Source organism: Protopterus annectens, chromosome 1.part1, assembly GCF_019279795.1.
Source record: "Protopterus annectens isolate FY-2018-M chromosome 1.part1, PAN1.0, whole genome shotgun sequence".
Classification (NCBI taxonomy): Eukaryota; Metazoa; Chordata; order Ceratodontiformes; family Protopteridae; genus Protopterus; species Protopterus annectens.
The window spans coordinates 1,308,777,991-1,308,798,392 of record NC_056726.1 but is presented as its reverse complement, the minus strand read 5'-3'; the positions used below and the strand labels follow the sequence as shown (position 1 = coordinate 1,308,798,392).

The window sequence follows — 20,402 nt, the reverse complement described above, 5'->3', positions numbered from 1 at the left end:
CCAAAGATGGAGCAATCTCTGAGACAAATCTGTCTCTCGAGCATTTATGTTTCAGTTGATGACCAAGTTTAGATCCCTAAATCGGGGGACTTTCATGCTGTTTGACTTCTGGATGTGCAGCAGCTCCATCAGGGCTGGATTTGTGAGTGCCTTCTAGGTTAGGCATAAGTCACCCCTTAATGTTTGGAGATAAAGTAAATGGATAGAGCTTTTAGTCTATCCATACAGGCCATGTTTACACCCTGTATTTTCTTTGTGAGGAACTTCTGAGTTCTGTTCATCTGTTGTGCCAGGAAATATAAAACCTGAAACCTATGATTAACAGTATGAAGGTTTAGTGACACTAACAGTAGAAAAAGGTGAGAGAAAAACTCATGGTAGGAGAGGAGATACAGTAAGAAATGATAAATTTAAAACCCATTACTGGAGAGTCTATGCACATCCATACTGTTCCAGTGGCAAACAAGATCTGAGCATCTCAGATACGGCCCATGGAATTATGGGTAGGGGAATAGTTAGAGCTTTAGATCAGATGACACCCCCATATGTTTAAAAGGATGAAAATAAACAACACTGAATCTACCATTATTTTTTTCTCTCTTCTATCATTATTGGAGGTCCTCTAGAAATTAATACAAGTATTCCTCTTTTCCCTTGTCCCAGATATTGTGCTGAATAACCATCCTGAAATCTTTTTTTTTATCAAATTCACATGTTCAGTTCTTCCCAAATGTGTCTCCCATAACATAGTTATTTGCAATCTGCATTTCTTAATATGGTGTACGGGTCTATATTATGTCAGTGAAACGGCATCACAGCAAATGCCGTTTTACCGACACATACAACGGAATCTTAAAAGAACGAAACCCCAGTTCACAGATTTTTTTTCCCCATGGTAAAAATCTGTGAACCAACAAAGCACAACATTCCACTTAAAACATTACCCCCACACCCCCCAACTAAATATACCAACTCCGAGATCGCACTACAGTGGAGTAAAGGGCAATGTCACAGTTCAGGCTAAGCGATTTCTTCCCCTGGGTAAGAAATCACTGACCTGAGCTTTCGCTCTTTTCCGATTTCACTCTATATGAGTCGGCGAAACGGCATTCACTGTAATGCCGTTTCACTAACATAATATGGTACACTACTACTCCTTTTTTGTATATACCTGTGAAACCATTCACATTAAAAGATAATACAGAAAGTGTTGCCATTATGATAAGTTATTATTCTCACCTGTTGTGTACAACAGCTTTTTCCCCAAAATGTCTAGTTTCAGCTTTTGTGTACATGGATAGACTAATGGGTGACGGGATGATATTTTATACAGCTGCTTCTTGTCATATCCATTTGAGCCTATGTCATATCTTAAAAGACTTTTTGTTGCAATGAAAACCCTCAAGAAAAACACCCTCAGAACAGATTAAATTTATAGGATTATAGGAGGTTACTATGCTACTGGCCCTGAGGCCCTTATAAGCCTAGCCAAGAGTTTAGCCCATGATTAGACAAATCAGCACTCAATGTCCCTGTCCAACAAGGACATGGGTTGAATCCCAGGGGTATATTTTCTGTTTCCCATCCAGTTATCCAGGTTGGTCTTAAAAAGGGGAAAAGACGTACACTGCTTGATGTGGAGAGGGAGTCTATTCCATAGATGGGGGAGACTCTGGGGCACAAATCTGTCCTGCCAACAAGTCTTATTGATATCACAGACCAGGTTGAAGCCATACATGCGAGTTACTCGAGTGGAATTTGACTTGTGGATATGCAGCAGTCCCATCAAGGTGGGGTCCATGACTGCCTTGTAGGACAGACAGAGGTCACCTCTGAGGAGTCTGTATGAAACTGAGTAGAGGGATAGGGCTTTTAGCCTATCTGTATATGGTAGATGTTTGAGGCCCTGGATTCTCCCGGTGAGGAATCTCTGTGGTCTCTCCAGCTGCTGCTTGTGCTTTGCGAGGTAGATGCCAAAAGGGGCATTGTACTCAATAATGGGCCTTATAAATGAAGAATTCAGGGATGTTATGATTGCCTTGTCCCTGGATGAGATACACTTACTTATGAGGTGGGTCATGTAGAAGGCTTTCTGTACAATGGAAGCTACATGGTAGTCAAAAGTCAGGTTGCTATCAACCTGGGTGCCCAAATTCCTCCTGACTGACTGACAGTGCTTAGGACGATGTTATTAATGTGATAATATGTGGGGACCTCACTCTCCCCAAAGGGAATGATGATGCATTTTTTGGTATTCAGTTTGAGGCCATGTTTCTGGCACCAGTCATTTGTCTGAGTGAGACCCTCTTGGAAGATGTCCACATCATTAAGGGAAATGATGACAGCACTCAGCTTGCAGTCATCTGCAAACTTAGCCAGCCATAGCCCACTGGTTTTGGCCTGCACCACAGAAAAGTATTTCCCAAATAACAGAGGCCCCAAGACCGAACCCTGGGGTACAGAGCTTGTTATGGGTCAACTGCGTGAGGTGGCTTCCCCTATTTTGAATATGTGGGTTCTATCAGTGAGAGCCAGTTTGCTACCCATCTGGTAACATATGGATTGATGTCTAGTTGAGAGAGTTTTCTATTATGCCCGAGTGGAGAACGGTGTCAAAGGCTTTGGCCAGGTCAAGGTAGGCGGTGCGCAACGTCTTCCCCTCGTCCATGGCTTTGGTGACTGTCTCAAAGAAGTCAACCATATTTAGCAGACATGACCTCCCCTTGATGAAGCCAAACTGTGTGGGATCAATTGTTTCAAGGCTGCCAATGTCCTTGTTAATGAGGTCCACGATAATCCATTCCATGGCCCTGCAGTTCAGGCTAGTTAGGCTGATGGGTCTATAATTTCCTGGATGGGTGGACGCTCCACCTTTGTGTAAAGGGATGACAGTGGCTGTCCTCCACTCAGCTTGGATGAAGCCAGTACTCAGGCTTTGGTTGAATAGGGTGCCTAATGGTGCTGCAAGTTCTTGCCTGAGTTCATGTAGGATGCAGCCTGGGATGTTATCGGGGTCTCATGGAGGCTGTATTTTCTGCCTTTGAGACAGCAGTGATTACCTGTTCCCTAGATATAAGGGGAAGGGGCAGGTACTGGGGATGCCCTGATTTACTGATGTTATGCAAATAATGTAAAACCTCTTCACAAAATGCCCGGTCCACCAAGCAACATGTATAAAAAGGAAAATAAGATTCTGGGCCACCAGCCTGATAAATATACAAGCCATTTATTGAAATAAAAATGCAAGATAAAAACAGGTGAGCACTTTCCGGTTTTACCCCTTCATCAGACAACACACTTTACAATGCAACTCACTTTTAAAGAAAACAATAGCCAATGTCATTTCAATATTGGACCCTCCGCTTCTTTAGGGCAGGTTTGATGGGGATAACCCCATTCAAGCCAGGAGCTCTGTCAGCTCTAATTCATTGATCCATCTTGTCTCACTGTACTCAGATAAATTTATTACATCACCTCCTCTAGCTGTTAGTCTGACAACCTGAAATACCATGAAAAGAAAAGTATTCCCAGCATTCATTTCTAATATGTTGGTATAAGGCATTGTGAACATTGCTTAAGCATATTGCTGACAGATGTTTTAAAGTCCTGTCTTTCAATTGGTAATTTGTCTTACCCACATAAAATGAGATGCAATCCTTACACCGAGCCAGGTATATGACATCACATGTTTGACAATCAACATACTGTGTCAAATAATTTTTGCCAGTTGTTGTTGTTGTGTCTTTCGGCTTTTCCCGGTTAGGGGTCGCCACAGCGGAACTCCGGTCCGCTAATGATTGGCAGTTGATTTTTATGTGCTGAGTTGCCAGCCCTAATGCACAACCTTCAATGAAGGTATGCCCATTCACGCATGTCTCCACAGTAGACGCTCTAGCTGAGAATCGAACGGGACAACGTCTTGCTGTGAGGCGACAACGCTACCGCAGCACCACCACCGCGGATTAATGGGGTGAATAAATAAATTATCTTTCATAATAAATGTACATGCCTTCCAGTGTCTGCATGGAAAGATACCCTGATCATTACCTAACAAATCCTTCAGATTTTTAATAAGCTTAAAACTAAAGAGGTTGCATTCCAACTACATTTTTAAGCTTCTCATTTTCCAATTCTGTTGTACAATATCACACACTCCCCCCATGTTATTACTGTATTTTAAAGTCATGCATAACCTTTCTTCCTTATCATTCCTAGCTGGATTCTGTTGTTCATTCATTACCACTCTGGTATCAGAGAACCATGACCTGGTCTTCAATAACCTATCTTTACTACTAGCTTCAACAACCCCGTTGAACAACCTCTTTCTTATAACCTCTATTGTTAAAGTTAGTAACTAAACCATTTGACTCTCTCCTGAACTGTTCATCATCAGTACAGAGTCTAGATGTTCTATACACTTGTTCCTTTAAAATATTTTGCTTTTTATACATATTGATATACTAATTGGGGAGGGCAGAGTGGTAAAGTTTTCACTGAATCTGTCAGCCAGCAAGTTTGCTACATCTACGGCATCTGTATATCTGGTGTCCTTGTCTGAACATGTTCTTCACCCATCAATCCTTCTGGGTGGCTGACCAAACTTACGGGTGACAAAAGAGATATCTGCCAACTGTCTCAAAATTGGAGGAGTCAGGCAAGCTTTTAGCAGCATTGGTAAGATTTGTCTGAAAAGGGACCCCTGAAATCATGGTTCTGTGGACCTCCCTTTGGCCCTAAGTTGGCATCTGTTAAAGTGCCTCACCTTATCTCGAGAGGCAATGGCTAAAGAGGAGTCAAAGGATGCACTTTGAGATTTCTTGAACAAGAGTCCTTTGCTACCCTTACAGCTCCCTCACTCGAGCCTTTGAGGGCTTTCAAAGCAGAAACTACTGACCAACAACATTTTTCTTTCTTTCACATTCTTAAAGGTGTCTTTCACTTTTGGCATGAACAAAGATGATCCATTTTAATTAGCATTTTTAAGGATGATTTGATATTGTCCACGAAAATCATACAATCACAGACAGACATAATGGCGCATAGCAATGCCTGTGCCCACTGCCACACAGTACCCCCTCATCAACTGCATTATGGAGCAGACCCATGGACAAGTTTATAATGGACAACATGGTGGTCAGTTGAGTTTCCAATTGTTTTCCGGTGTACAGTGTGGAGATCCCAGGAGGGAATCCTGGGTCTGTTCTACCTGATCCCACTGGAATCTAGTAATATGTATAAGGCAATTGAGCACACTTAGGGAAAAAGTTCTGGAACTGTATGCCCGCTTTCTGAAATGATCCATCATCCTAAGCCTCCAAGTTAGGACATTGTACCAGAGAGTTCTCCTCTGACAGTTCACTTTTTGTGGCCACTGCAAACACAAGCTAATCAATTAGAGGACCCCTGATCCAATATGGTCAATCCTTGGGGATCTCAGGGTTATCTAACTTGTGGAGGATAGGTTCCATCATATCAGGTTCCTGCCATGCCCTTTCGACCCCCAAGTCAATAAAATTGGCAGAAGGGACTACCAAGGAAGTGGGGGGGTCATTTTGAAATGCCTCAAACAACATTTCTTCCAGGGCAGGTCAGTGGCCCATATCTCCCACCTTAAAGCATAATTTCCGTAATTTCTCCAAAGGTGAAGTCTGCAGGGGGAGTGCAGAGAGATCCTTCAGCTTCCCTGAAGTCCTTGTCTGGTTTAACAGATTTCATATTGGAATCAATGTGCCTCTTTTTGCAGTAACATTTCTTGTGAACCTCAGGAGATGGGATGGAGGGTGGTGATGAGTCATTCAAGAAGTTATGAGTGTCTCTATGGTCTTGAAGGGATGGGTCCAAGGGGTTCCCTGTTGGGCTGTCCCGGCGATCAAAGATGGGGGCTCAAGTTCCTGATGGACAGGAATTTGAGGATGAAACCAAAACAGAGGGAGTACTCCCTTCCTCATTCTGTGTGCCCTGAATGCTCTTCTCAAAGAACTTGAATGCTGACACACACCCCTACATCACTGAGGGTGCACCGGCCAGAGCCATCTCTGTCTCCAAGGAAGAAGGGACAAAAGGAATTGAGCAGCACATCTCTGGTGCCAAACAGCCAGTCAGTTCCGAGACTATCAGAGTTGAGTACCAAGAACCCGGATACTGCAAATAGACGTAAACAAGTTGGCACCACAACTGGTTCTGAGGCATCAGTCTTAACAGCTCTGCACAGAGTCACAGTCAGCTCTGAAAGTGGCATGTGTTTTCTGTTTATAAAGAATTACAAGGGGTTTATAAAGAGGGAGTAAAAATAGTTTACAGAAAAGGGAGATGTTTTAAAGATATATTAGAAACAGTAGGTCAAGATACTAAATGTTTCTCTACAAGAAAGAAAGGTACACATAAATGTGGTTCTTACAATTACTGTAGTTTTTTAATACAACTTAATGAGGTCTTTGTAAGTGGAAAGAGGATTTCTGTACATTTTTTTAACAATTGTAATTCCAGGGATCTTGTTTATTTGGCTTTCTGTAAAAATTGCAATTGTTTTTATGTGGGAAAGACTCAGCGTAGGTTTAAGGAACAAATTCATGAACATTCCCTCGATATTAGGAAGGGTAACATGAATAATGCTCTTGCAAAACAAGTTTTTGAGAGCAGTGATCATGTCTTTGGGTTTGTTGCCATTGATCATGTTAACAGAGGTCCGGGGGGTGTCCTTGGAATGAAATTCTAGAGCTTACAGAATTGCAATGGCAAATTAGGCTCAATGCATGTGTTTTTCATGGATTGAATGAAAACATTTCTATTTCAAGTGTTTTAAAGCTGAGATCTTTTTATATTTAATATTTAATGTTTCTATTTATATACATTTACATGGTTTGTACATTGACTTGTATGTGTTTTTATTGGATTTTTTTACATGTGATTTGTGGGAGGGATATTTAAACTGGTGACTAATTTCTTTTGTTCTGAGGAAGTCTTGTGGATCTGCTTTGACGAAAGCGCTTAATCTGTGTTTGTGCAATAAATTTGGTCTATTTTTCCTGGAGCGACTGGTTTGCTTTGTTTCTCGTGCTGGTTCTTAGTTTGAGATGTGTGTCCACTGTCAAGTTTCCAGTTTGGTTAAGTCTATTTTTTAAGTTGGAAGAGACAGGGAAAGCATATAGGAGCGTAGAGAGGAGGAAAGTTCTGGATATGGCTAGTCTGGTATTGTCAGTGAGGAATGGCTTGCTTCTGTACAGTGAGGGAAGCTTGAAGTGAACTTTAAAATGTGGTGGCTATGTGTTGGTCAAATCCGAATTTGTTGTCAATTGTCACTCCAAGGGGTTTTGTATGCTCAACTGGTTGGATGACTGTGTTGTTTGCTGAAACAATGGTGAAAGGAGGGTTGGTCGGTGATTGTTTGCTACTGGTAAATAGCATTAACTGTGTCTTTTTGAGGCTGAGGATTAGTTGTGATTTACTTAGATATGTTTCTATAGCATTAAAAGCTTTTTGGGCTACTATTTGGAGGTCTGGCAAGGTATCTGCTGAGCAGATTAAAGTTGAATAGTCCGCATAGTGAACTACATTAGCATATGTTGTGGATGAGGCTAGGTCATTAGAGAAAATGGTGAAAAGAAGGGGGTCTTAGTATGAACCCTTGGGGGACTTCATCTGAGACAGGCAGAAGTGGTGAGAGTTCGTATTTCCATTGTACTGCTTGTTGTCTGTCAGAAAGATAGCTTAGGAACCAGGAGAGGGAAGTCTTTGATAGGTTTAGTGAGGCAAGATGTACTAAAGAGTTTCTGATGGGAGACAACGTGGAATGCTTTCAACATGTCTAAGAAGACTGATGCTACTTGATTTGAATTTCTCAGTTGGTTGATGGTGTTAGAGAAATTAATTAGGATTGTGGTGGTGCTGTGGTTTGGTCTGAAACCATCAACAGAATGGTTTGGAAGGACAGTTATGTTTCACAGGGGACACTGCTGCTATAGAACAGACTCCCCATCCACATAAAATAAAGCTCATCCCTGTCCATTTTGAAGTGCAACTTAGATCTATGTATGGGAAACAGAAAATTTACCCCAAGACTGCCCCCTGTACTACTAATGGACAAATGCAGCTCCTAAATGTTTTACCCCATGCATGGGTCTTTTCAAATCATCTAAGGCATGATTTCAATTATTCTCATTAGGGGTAATATATAATTATTGACCATGGGATAGGTAAAGCCAATCTATAACCAAATGAGATAGGTTGTTTCAAACTGGCTAGGCTTAAAATGATCCACAAGGGCAGTTAGCCTAGTACTTACCTATAAGCCTATGTGTTTTTTTTTTCTTTTGCAATCCACAGGAAGCAGTACAAGAGCACCATTCAGCAACAGTAGTGGGCTATAGAAATAAGCTGCTAACAACTTTCATCTTGCAATCTTGTGTTTGATCCCCTCAGTCCCCATTAACACACTTCTCAACTCTAAGTATGTCACTTAACCCAGGCCAGTTGTCCGTAATTGTACCTGAAAGGTTACACCTGCATTTGTGTGTCTCATCCAATTATCAGACTAACAAAAGCACATAAGCAAAGCTGTCCTGCATGACTTTCTAATTGCTGAATTATTAGCCAGGAGATTCTAATCTATATAGTATAAACACCTAACCAATGAGTGCAAAACAAGCTCAAACAATACCCCAGTAACAACATTACTGCAATTACTTTCATAGCTTGTAGGCATATTTTGTAAAACAATCAGTGTGGTAAAGAAAACTGTGGGTCTTAAAATCCAATTGAAAGACTACTGGAAAATGACATGCACAATGAAGTCCACATAACTAGCAATCCGTACATCCATCCACAACCTCTTTTCCCATTTTTTGTGCATAGCGTTGCAGTGCCCCTTCAATAGTGACAATCATCTGGAGCGAAAGTTCACACCGCTGGGTGGCTAGCCCTTCTGTGTCTGTTCTTCCATATCGCACACTCGCATGAACACTCACACCCAAGGCCAATCATTAATGCACTAACATGCTCAAATTAAAACGAGTACAGATGGAATAAATTGTAGTATAATGCTCGAGGGGACTTGGTTTGTGCTACTGCAAAGGAACTTGTCATCTTTATTTAAAAGAGATTAATAATATTAATCCGTCTTTAAGGAAGTGAAGAGTCCAAAATCCCACTGAAATCCTACTGGAAACTGATTTGAGCAAAGACTTCCACAGAAGTGTCAGTGCTGAAAAACAAGAGGCATGCAGCCAAATGGGATTTCACACTGCCAAATATAACTAAACTAATATAAAAACAAAGCTTCTGAAAATCTCAGCAGAGCTTCTTATAATACACAAAGACAAGACACAGACTGCACAATACTAAATGCAAATCACAAGAGCTCTCCACATTTAATAACATTTTTTTAAACAGGAACCACATAACTTTTGCTAATAAGACCAGAAGAAACAACATTTTTTTCTTTTTTTTGATCAAATTTCAACTATCATGCATCATCCATCCTCACTGTACAGTTAGTTTAGTACCTACTTCTCCTATTTTCAGAAGATCATCTTGAACTTGGCTTGTAACATATCTGTCTTAGACAAGTTATTATAAAAAGTACATGCCCCAATAAACAGTAAGAATGTATTCATCTTAGCAGCTAATATGCAAGAAAGTCCACTGCAGTCTTTAACTGTTTGGGATTTTTTTTTTTTGCTCTCCACAGTTTATCACAGTAATTTTCCTTTCATTGACCCTACTTGTCTGTCAATTATCAGCACCCCCCGCCCCACCCCATCAATTTTCCCATTTATTCCCCATCAACATGGTGAAAGCAAACTGGAAGGGACCATCTTTCAAAAAGACATTGGGATGTTTTGAGGTTTTTAAGTATAATGTCCTAGCCCTCAAACACCTAGCAAAGTGGTATGGATGGGATGTGCAATGGTCTGACCATAAGGGGCATTTCTGCATGCAGCTGCATCCATCTTCCCACAGTATGTGCAGTGATTTTCCTCCATCTCCATCAGGGAATCACAGTCCCCACATGCACCTCAGTGTGTGCATCCCTACTCACCCCCTAGAACGGGTGAGTGGTCATCACTCACCCAACTCTTCCAGTGCCAGTCCTGTAACTGAACCCTAGCTGCCTGGGTCGCAATCAGGATTCCATCCCTCTGCACCACAGAGCCAAGCACTGCTTAGCACAATTCTTGAAATCACTAGCTCCCATATGCAGCAGTCCACAAGCTTATTATGGGGTACATATGATAACATTTTGAACTGGGCTAGGACAGTATGTCCAGCTCCTGTATTTCCTAGTTTGACTGCCTCACACTAAGTGAGAAAGTACAGTTTTGTACCTACCATAAATGTAGATGTTCGAGTGTTCACCCTGCTGCAGTCATCACACTTGGGTTATCCTGCCGTCAGGCGGTCCCGCAGTCGGCCCGGATTCCAAAGTCTTGGTCCGGCATCGGTTGCTCTTGCTTCTTCCCAGTGCGCCAGGGGTATATAAGTGGCATCCAACGCCATTTTCTTCAGTTTTTCTTGCCCCAGATATCAGGTGCCCCCAATAGGTAGGCAAAAAAAAAAAATATATATATATATATATATATATATATATATATATATATATATATATATATATACACACATATAGCTATATAAAAATAAAACAATACCCTTAGGCACAAGCAAATACACCACAGAGGTAGCGTAGAGATAAGTTCAGCTAGTTCAGAGGGGATGGAGGGAGGGTAACCTGGACTGCAGCAGGGTGAACACTTGAACATCTACATTTATGGTAGGTACAAAACTGTACTATGTTCATTGTGTTACCCTGCTGCAGTCATCACACTTGGGTTGAATCCCAAAGCTAAGGATGGGAGGTGGAGTCAAACAGGGTTAGAAGAAGCTAGTAAGCCCTGCAGAACTGCAGTGGCAAAACCAGCTCTAGCCTTAGAGTATAGAGGAAAGTGATAGTGCTTGGTGAAGGTGTGCACTGAACTCCAAGTAGCAGCTTCCAGAATATCCCTGGTTGGCACTCCCCTGAGAAAGGCTGCTGATGTAGCTGTAGCCCTGGTGGAGTGGGACCTAATGTTAGCAGGTACTGGTTTCCCATGATGTATGTAGCAGAATCGTATGCAATGCCCTATCCATTTAGAAATGGTCTGTTTTGAGATAGCTTTTCCTTGTGATCCTGTAGCACAGACTACAAAAAGCTGGTCAGTTTTTCTGAAAGCCTTAGTTTTATCCAAGTAGTAACGTAATTGCATGTGAATGTCCAAAGAGTGCAGGAGTCTTTCTCCTTTGTTCTGGGGATTTGGGAAGAAGGTGGGCAAGTGAATGGTTTGGTTTAGGGCCACAATGGATACCACCTTTGGCATAAAGGAAGGATTAGTTCGTAGAGAGACTCTGTCTTGATGAAAAATGAGGAAAGGTTCCACTGCCATTAGTGCCTGTAGCTCTGAGATTCTTCTAGCTGAGGTTATTGCTAGTAGTAGGGCAGTTTTCCATGAAAGAAATTTTAAATCAGCAGAAAAAGCTGATTCAAAGGGCGGTAGTGTAAGCTTTTCCAGAACAAAGTTGAGATGCCAGTAGGTGTCGGAGCTCTCCTTGGCGGTCTTAAGTTCTTAGCCCCTGTGAGGTACTGTCTTAAGAGTGGATGTGAGAATAATGAGGATCCGTGCTATAATGAGCTGAAATTGCTGAGGCGTGGATCTTAATAGATGAAAAGGAAAGTCCTTTGTGTAACATCTCAGTTAAATATTGTAGAATCTGAGGGATGTTTGGATCAAGGGGATTTAGACCTTTAGCCTGGTTCCAGGCGCAAAATCTTTTCCATTTGTCTGAATATGTTTTTCTGGTGCTGGGCCTCCTGGCCTCCAGAATGACATCCGTAACCGCTTTGGATAAAGGTGTTGGCTGGTTGTTTAGGTAATTTGCCATGCAGCCAGGTTTAAAGTCTTGAGCTGGCTGTGTAGAATCTGATTGTCTCGCTGGGTGAGCAGGTGAGGAATTTGTGGCAAAATCCATGGTGGGCCGTGGGCCATGTTCCTTAAAATTGGATACCAATGCTGGCGTGGCCAGTCTGGTGCAATGAGTATCATTTGTGGCCTCTCTAATCTGACTTTCAGCAGTACCTTTGCTAGAAGAGGCAGTGGAGGGAAGGCATACAATGTTAATGTTTTCCAACTGAATGAGAGGGCGTCCACTTTCCAAGCTAGTGGATGGAAGGTCCTTGTGCAAAATTTTTGAAGTTGGTGGCTGTGAGGGCTTGCAAACAGATCTATGTCTGGGCGTCCCCATCTTTGAGCTATCATTGCAAATACTTGTGGATCTAGTTTCCATTCTTGTGGATCCATGATGTTTCTGCCTAGGTTGTCTGCCAATGTGTTTTTCTTTCCTGGCAGGAATTGTGCTTGTAATTGAACCTGGTAAGACAGTGCAGTGTTCCACAAGGTCATTGCTTGCCTGCATAGAGGGTAGGAATGTGTGCCCCCTTGCTTGTTTATGTACCACATGACTGTGGTATTGTCCGTCTTTATTATTAGTTGTCCTGGGTGTAGAAGGTCCTTGAAAGCTGTTAGGGCATTCTGTACTGCTAGCATTTCTTTTTGATTGATATGCAGATGCCTCTGATCTGCAGTCCATTTGCCCAGAATGCACTGCCCTGCCATGTGTGCTCCCCCGGCATAGTCCGATACATCTGTTGTCATAGTTTGTTTGGCTGTGGGTAAGGTGAAAGGCTGACCCTTGTTCAGGTGACATACCTGTGCCCACCATAGAAACTCCTGTTGAAGGCAGGGAATGAGTGGTATCATTGTTTCCAAGCTGTGGCTGTGCTGAGTCCATACACTTTTCAGGTACCACTGTAACTTCCATATATGCAGTTTTGCAAATGGTATTAGTAGTATGCAAGATGCCATGAATCCCAAGGCCTGCAGAATTTTTCTTGCAAGGAGTTGGGTCTTTGTTGCCATTATTTTGAAATATTGAAACAGCTGTCGTTGCTTGTCGGGCATGAGATAAGCCATCTGGGCCATTGTATTCAAGCTGGCACCCAGGAATATTATGTTTTGTGAGGGCACTATTGTACCCTAGGCAACTTAGAAGGTGTTTGACAAATGCCAGATGCTTTAAAAGAATGTCCTTGCTTTCTGCTTGAATAAGGCAGTCGTCCAGGTATGGGTATATTTGAATTCCTCTTTGTCTGCAGTATGCAATTACTGGTGCCAGGCATTTTGTGAAGACCCTGGGTGCAGTAGATAAGCCAAAGGGCAGTGCAGAGAACTGATAATGCGTTGAACCTGCAATGAAGTGGAGGTATCTTCTGCAATTTTGTCTGATAGGGACTTGCAGGTATGCCTCCTTGAGGTCCAAAGTGACTCGCCAAGCATTCTTGCCCGGCATGGGAAGAAGCTGCTGTAGTGTTAGCATCTTGAATTTTGGTACTTGCAGATAGGTGTTCAGAATTGAAAGATCCAGAATGGGTCTCCATGCTTTGTCCTTTCTTGGGACTAGGAAGAGTCTTGAGTAAAATCCTTGTCCTTGCTCCTGTGTAGGTACCTGTTGAATGGCTCTCATGTTCATGAGAGCTGTGATTTGTTTTTGTGCCTCTGCCTATTGATTTGGTGGCAGGTTTGGCATTCCTTTGATCCTTGGTAAGATATGAAAGTGGAATCTGTATCCTTGAGAGACAATGTTTAGAACCCATTTGTCTTTTGTGATGATGTGCCAGTTGTCTGCAAAAAATGTTAGTTTTCCTCCCAAGGGAGTTGCCAGGAGAGATTTGCTTGGTAGTTTGAGGATAGAGTCATTGTGCTTGTCTTCTCCTAGCTTGGGGCCTGTCTTCTCCTCCTTTCTGGGTAGCAGAACCCCATTGGAGAAGTTTGTAAGGGCCCTGTGACTGACCTCTGCCCCTTGGGCATCTGTATTTGCCCCTCTGTGATCTGTCTGAAGCTGGAAAGGACCAGTTTTTTGTTGGCCAATTTCTGCTGAAACGAGGGGGTTGTACCTGCAAAAAATCCTTGACCGTTTGCATAGACTTTGCCTTATCCTCCATTTTCTTTAAAACCTTTTCTGCTCTGACACCAAATAAGACATCCTGCTGTAAAGGTGCATCCAATAATTTTGCTTTAACATGGTCAGGGAGGGTTTGTTCTTTTAACCAAGCATGTCTACATATGACAGCTGCTCTACAGGAAGCTTCCAATTAATCAAATCCGCATTGTAAAGTATGTTTGCCCACCTGTTCAGCTGCATGCAACAAATCCTGCATTTCCTTGCATTCAGGATGTTCTGAATGTGTGCTCATTTTTTGTTTTAACTTAGACATTAGGAATTGTTGATATTTCAACATGTGAAACTGGCAATTTAATGCTCTCATAGCCAGGGTTGCTGAGGTGTATATTTTCTTTCCCCATCTATCTAGGGCTCTGGAATCCCTTTCAGAGGGCACAGGATTTTTAGCCATAGAAGCTTTTGCTCCCTTAGGACCCTGGGAAATTGTTTCTGGGTCAGCTACAGGGCTTTTATAAAGGAATTTGTGTGAGTCAGGTACTCTGTAGTATCTGTCTGGTTTGGCTGGAGCAGGAGGTAGAGAGTCTGGATTTAAACTAGACTCCAAATAAACATCATTCACAATATCTAAAACAGGAGGGATAGCAAGAGGTCCGTGCTGGGGTAGTAAAAGGAACTATCGGAGCCTTTTCTTAGAATCTGAGTAATCCTGGCCTTCCCAGTGGAAATGTTCCCTCATAGTATGTAAAGTTTCCCCAAAAGAGTAGTCTTCAGGGGGAGATGCTGAGGGAATAGAGTCTTCAGCATCAGAATCTTCATAAGGTGGAAAAGTGTAATCCTGTTCCTCAGAAGAATCTGAGGAGAGAGAAACTTGGTCAGAGGATGCATAATCCTCCTCTTGTCTTGGTCTTTTATCAGGAGGGGGATGGGAACCCCTGATAAGGGTAATAAAATCTTCAGCCATCTTAACATCTGTTTCTTAGGCATGGGGCCTTGAACTGTAGACTGATGTACAGTTTTCTTAGGTTTTAAAGGAGTTTTAAGTTTAGCATAAGATTTAATAGTGAGTGTAGTCGGTCTGAAGACACCTTCTGCAACCGAAGGTGTTTCCACTGCACCGGTGTCTAGTTCTGTTCCGGTGTCGGTAGATGGCTGTGTCGGCCTAGTAGACTCCGCTTGGGAATCCGCAGCTGTCTGGGGTTTCAGTTCTGCAGTCATCAGGGGCTGCGTAGGCGCCTCACTGAAAACCGGAGAACCGGTGACAGATCCAGCTGAGGCCTCGGGGTCTGGCTTAGTCCTAGGCTGCCTGTCCTTATCCTTGCGTTTTTTATGAATGGCGGTCGTTGGCTGCTCCGACGGCATGATATAATTAAATTTCCTACCAAAGTAATGCCGTGCGAAGTCAAAACTGTGTTTGATAGTTCGTTTATTAAACGTAGTGCAAAACCGACAACCTGTGACGTTGTGGTCTGGGCCTAGGCAAGGAATACAAAAGGAGTGGAAGTCCTTATGAGGTATTTGCTTCCCACAAGAAATGCAATTGTTAACTTTTTCTGACATCGGACTGAGGCAAGAAAATGTTCCCCAACGGGGTACTTAGCTTTATTGAAGACTTCGGACTGAAATTCAAAATGAAAATCTCAGGTGTCGGCCGACCAGCACTTGAAGACTGAAGAAAATGGCATTGGGTGCCACTTATATAACCCAGGCGCACTGATGTCAGGGAAGAAGCGACAGCAACCAACTAGAATTCGGGCCGAATGCGGGACCGCCTGAGGCAGGATAACCCAAGTGTGATGACTGCAGCAGGGTAACACGATGAACATCACCACTGCACAAACAAGAACATAAAACTACATACTTGTTCAATTCAAAGACAAGTCCCCATTCTCCAGCATGTGGAAATGCTGTCTAAACACAGAGAATTGACTGCAGAGTACTAATCATTCACTTCAGAGGGCCTCCAGGCAAATCAAATGATATGTTAAATACATACTAGCTGCTTCTATCTATGAAAGCCCTATACAATGCATAATGGCTGGAAAGAAGTCCAAGAAGCAAAAAATTAAACCTCAGTATAAGCCAGGAGATGAAGAAAGATCTAAATGAAATGGATCAGGACCCACATTCCTGAAGTACCGAAGTGCCAATGGAGGTCTGATACATGGAAAATCAAAGAAAAGTACAGTTTTGTACCTACCATAAATGTAGATGTTCGAGGATCCCCATTGCTGCAGTCCTTACTATTGGGTATAGTCCGCGTCCAGTCGGCCCGAATACCAGAGTATAAGGCTGACGTCGGTCAGGGCGCATTAGACTGACGTCAGTACGTCAGGGTACTAATGCGCATGACCGACGTCATATCCTCAGTCTTTTCTTGCCCCAGATGTCAGAAGACCCTAAAAAGACAAGGCCCAAAATACCTGCACCAAAAATATGTACAATATATACAAGAATATATACAAAAATATAAGCATGTAACCTCACCTACACAACCACCCCTAAACACAGAGGGAAGGAGGGAGGGTAAATTGGACTGCAGCAATGGGGATCCTCGAACATCTACATTTATGGTAGGTACAAAACTGTACTATGTTCTTCGTTCCCCATTGCTGCAGTCCTTACTATTGGGTAGAATCCCAAAGCAGAGGTAAGGGAGGCTGGCAAATCATAAAGAAGCAGGAGCTGACAACATGCCTTGCAAAACAGCTGTGGCAAAACCAGCCCTAGACTTAGAGTAGATAGGAAGGTGATAATGCTTAGAGAAAGTATGCACTGAACTCCAAGTAGCTGCTTCCAAAATATCCTTAGTTGCCACCCCTTAGAAATGCTGTTGAAGTGGCAGTAGCCCTAGTGGAATGAGGCCTAATCCCAGCTGGAATCTCCTTGCCATGATGGGAATAACAAAATGCAATGCAAAAGCCAATCCACCTAGAAATAGTTTGTTTTGACACAGGCTTGCCCTGTGAACTCAAAGCAAAAGAAACAAACAACTGCTGAGACTGCCTGAAATCCTTAGTCCTGCTTAAATAATAACGCAATTGCCTGTGTACATCTAAAGTGTGCAAAATCTTTTCCCCTTTATTTTGGGGTCTGCATAAAAGTAGGCAAATGAATAGTTTGGTTTAAAGCCACACTAGAAACCACCTTAGGCATAAAGGAAGGATTAGTACGTAATGATACCCTATCCTTATGGAAAATCAAAAATGGCTCTACTGCCATAAGGGCCTGCAACTCAGACACCCTTCTTGCAGAAGTAATAGCCAACAGAAAAGCAGTCTTCCATGACAAGTATTTCAATTCAGCAGTAGCCGCAGGCTCAAAAGGTTGTAGAGTAAGTTTTTCCAACACAAAATTGAGATCCCAAGCAGGAGTAGGAGCTCTACGTGGGGGTCTTATATTCTTTGCCCCTCTAAGAAACTGCTTGAACAAAGGGTGCGAAAACAATGGCGGGACACAATCATAGTGAGCTGAAATTGCTGCAGCATGAATCTTAATGGAAGAGAAGGACAAACCTTTGTCCAATAACTCAGTAAGATATTGAAGAGCCACACTCAAATTAGGCTCAGAAACCTGCAAATTCTTTGCTGTACTCCAAAATAAAAATCTCTTCCATTTTTCTGCGTACACTTTCCTTGTACTAGGTCTTCTAGCTTCCATAATCACATTTAAAACATGTTGAGGAAGTTGAGACCTGCTGTGTTTCAACACAGAATATGCCAGGCTGTTAGATGAAGAGAGTGAAGCTTGACATTGAGCAGATGACCATCCTTCTGAGATAACAGATGAGGAATCAGAGGTAAAGGCCATGGAGGCTTCCTTACCAGACTCCGTAGTAGTGGGTACCAGTGTTGCCGAGGCCAATCTGGAGCTATCAAAATCATCCTTGGCCTGTCTTGTCTGACCTTTAATAGTACCTGTGGAAGAAGAGGCAGAGGAGGAAAGGCATACACATGAAGGTTTTTCCAACTGAAAGACAGAGCATCCACTTTCCAAGTTGTGTGATGAAACCCCTTTGTGCAATACTGTGGCAGCTGGTGGTTTAGTGGAGAAGTGAACAGATCTATGTCTGGAGTCCCCCATGACACTGTCAATTTTTGAAATACATGAAGATCCAGTTTCCACTCGTGGGGATCCATGATTTGTCTGCTTAACACATCTGCTAAGGAGTTCTGTGCTCCTGGCAGAAACCTTGCCTGAAGAGTTAGTTGCAAGCCTAGCGCAGTCTCCCATAAAATCATTGCTTGCCTGCATAGAGGATAAGAATGTGTTCCCCCTTGTTTGTTGATGTACCACATGACAGTTGTGTTGTCTGTTAGAATCAACACCTGCCCTGGAAGAAGTAACTCCTTGAAAGCCATTAATGCAAACTGGACTGCTAACATCTCCTTCATATTGATATGTAGATGCTGTAGTCTGGCAGGCCACTTGTCTTGTATCCACTTTCCATTTAGATGAGCTCCCAAGCAATGTCCGAGGCATCTGTCGTTAAAATCTGACTCGCCTCTGGCCGGGTCACAGAGAGTCCCTTGTTTAGGTGACATTCCTGAGCCCACCACAAAAATTCTTTTTGAAGGCAAGGTATTATTTGAATGACAGTGTCCAAATCCTGGCAGTGCTGTGTCCATACATTTTTGAGATACCATTGTAGCTTCCTCATATGCAGTTTGGCATTGGGAAGCACCAGAATACAAGATGCCATGAACCTTAATGCTTGAAGGACTGTCCTTGCAGTCAGCACGGACTGATGAGATAGTTGATGGAAGTAAAGTGACACACTCTTTTGTTTGTCCGGGGTTAAAAAGGCCATCTGGGCTGCTGTATTCAGTCTCACACCCAGAAAGCACATGTCTTGAGAGGGTACTAGACTGGACTTTATTTCGTTCACAGAATACCCTAGGCATCTTAGCACTGCTATAACATATTCCAGATGTTGTAGAAGGTCTTCCTTTTCTTGAGCCAGAATCAGGCAGTCGTCCAAGTAAGGATAGATTTGAATTCCTTGAAGCCTGAAGTAAGCTATCACTGGAGCCAGAACCTTTGTGAATACTCTGGGCAGTAGATAAGCCAAAGGGCAATGCAGAGAACTGATAATGAGAATTTCCAGCTCGAAACCGCAGATACTTCCTGCAACTTAGCCTTATAGGCACATGAAGGTAAGCTTCCTTGAGATCTAAAGTTACCATCCAGTGATCTTTGCCCAGCAGAGGTAAAAGCTGTTGTAACGTCAACATCTTGAACTTGGGAATGTCCAGAAAAGTGTTGAGGAGAGATAAATCCAAACTTGGTCTCCACGTGTTCCCCTTCTTTGGTACTAGGAACAGGCGAGAATAAAATCCTAGGCCCCTTTCTGATACAGGGACTGGCTGAATGGCCCCATCCGGAGTAACTGAGAAACTTGCTTGTGAGCCTCCTTTCTTTGTGGAGGAGGAACGTCTGGCATGCCTTTGAAAGGGGCATTGTATGGAAATAAAATCTGTAACCGTGGTGAATGATATCCAACACCCATTTGTCTTGAGTAATTAAATCCCAATTTTCTTTGAAAAGAGACAGTCTTCCTCCCAAAGGAGCTGCCAGGCGAGAATCTACTGGCAGCTGAAAAGACAGGTCATTGGGTCTGTTCTGAAGGACTGACCCTGCCCTCACCAGAAGTCTGAGCAGGTGAACTCCCTGTTCTAGGCCTAAAAGAACCTTGAGCCCTGCCCCACCACGTCTAGACCTACCCCTAGACTGGGAATCATAAGCAGGATATGTCCACCTTAGCAGGCCAATTTCTACTAAACTTGGTGGCTGCACCTGCAAAAATCTTTAACAGTTTGCATAGACTTAGCTTTGTCTTCCATTTTCTTTAAAACTGCTTCCACAGGCGATCCAAACAACACATCAGACTGTAAAGGAGCATCCAAAATCCTTGTCTTAACATGCTCAGCTAAATTCTGATCCTTCAACCAGGCATGCCTGCGAAGAACAGAACTAGTAGCAGCCACCCTCGAGGAGGCCTGTACAGCATCAAAACCACATTGCAAAGAATGCTTACCCACTTGTTCAGACACATGAACCAAATCCAGCAACTCTTTACACTCAATACCTTCCGCCAAAGCATCCACCTTAGATTTTAATTGTGAAAGGAGATAATTCTGATATTTTAGCATGTGAAACTGACAATTCAAGCTCTCATGGCTAGAGTGGAAGAAGTATACACTTTCTTTCCCCACCTATCCAAAGCCCTTGCCTCTTTATCAGTGGGAACAGGATTTTTAACCACAGAGGCCTTAACACCTTTAGGCCCTTGAGAAATAGTTTCTGGGTCCGCCCTAGGACTCTTAAACAAATACTTATGAGCTTGGGCACCCTATAATACCTATCAGGCTTAACAGGAGCAGGAGGCAAAGAGTCAGGGTTCAGTGAAGCCTCTGCAA

The 20,402-nt window shown here is 42.8% G+C and overlaps 1 protein-coding gene across 1 annotated transcript in view; it reads right to left on the bottom strand.

The window, feature by feature from the left end:
* Positions 1-20,402, bottom strand: part of DYM (dymeclin) — a gene marked incomplete in the record, with an annotated part of 2,754,049 nt that overhangs the window by 1,424,785 nt on the left and 1,308,862 nt on the right.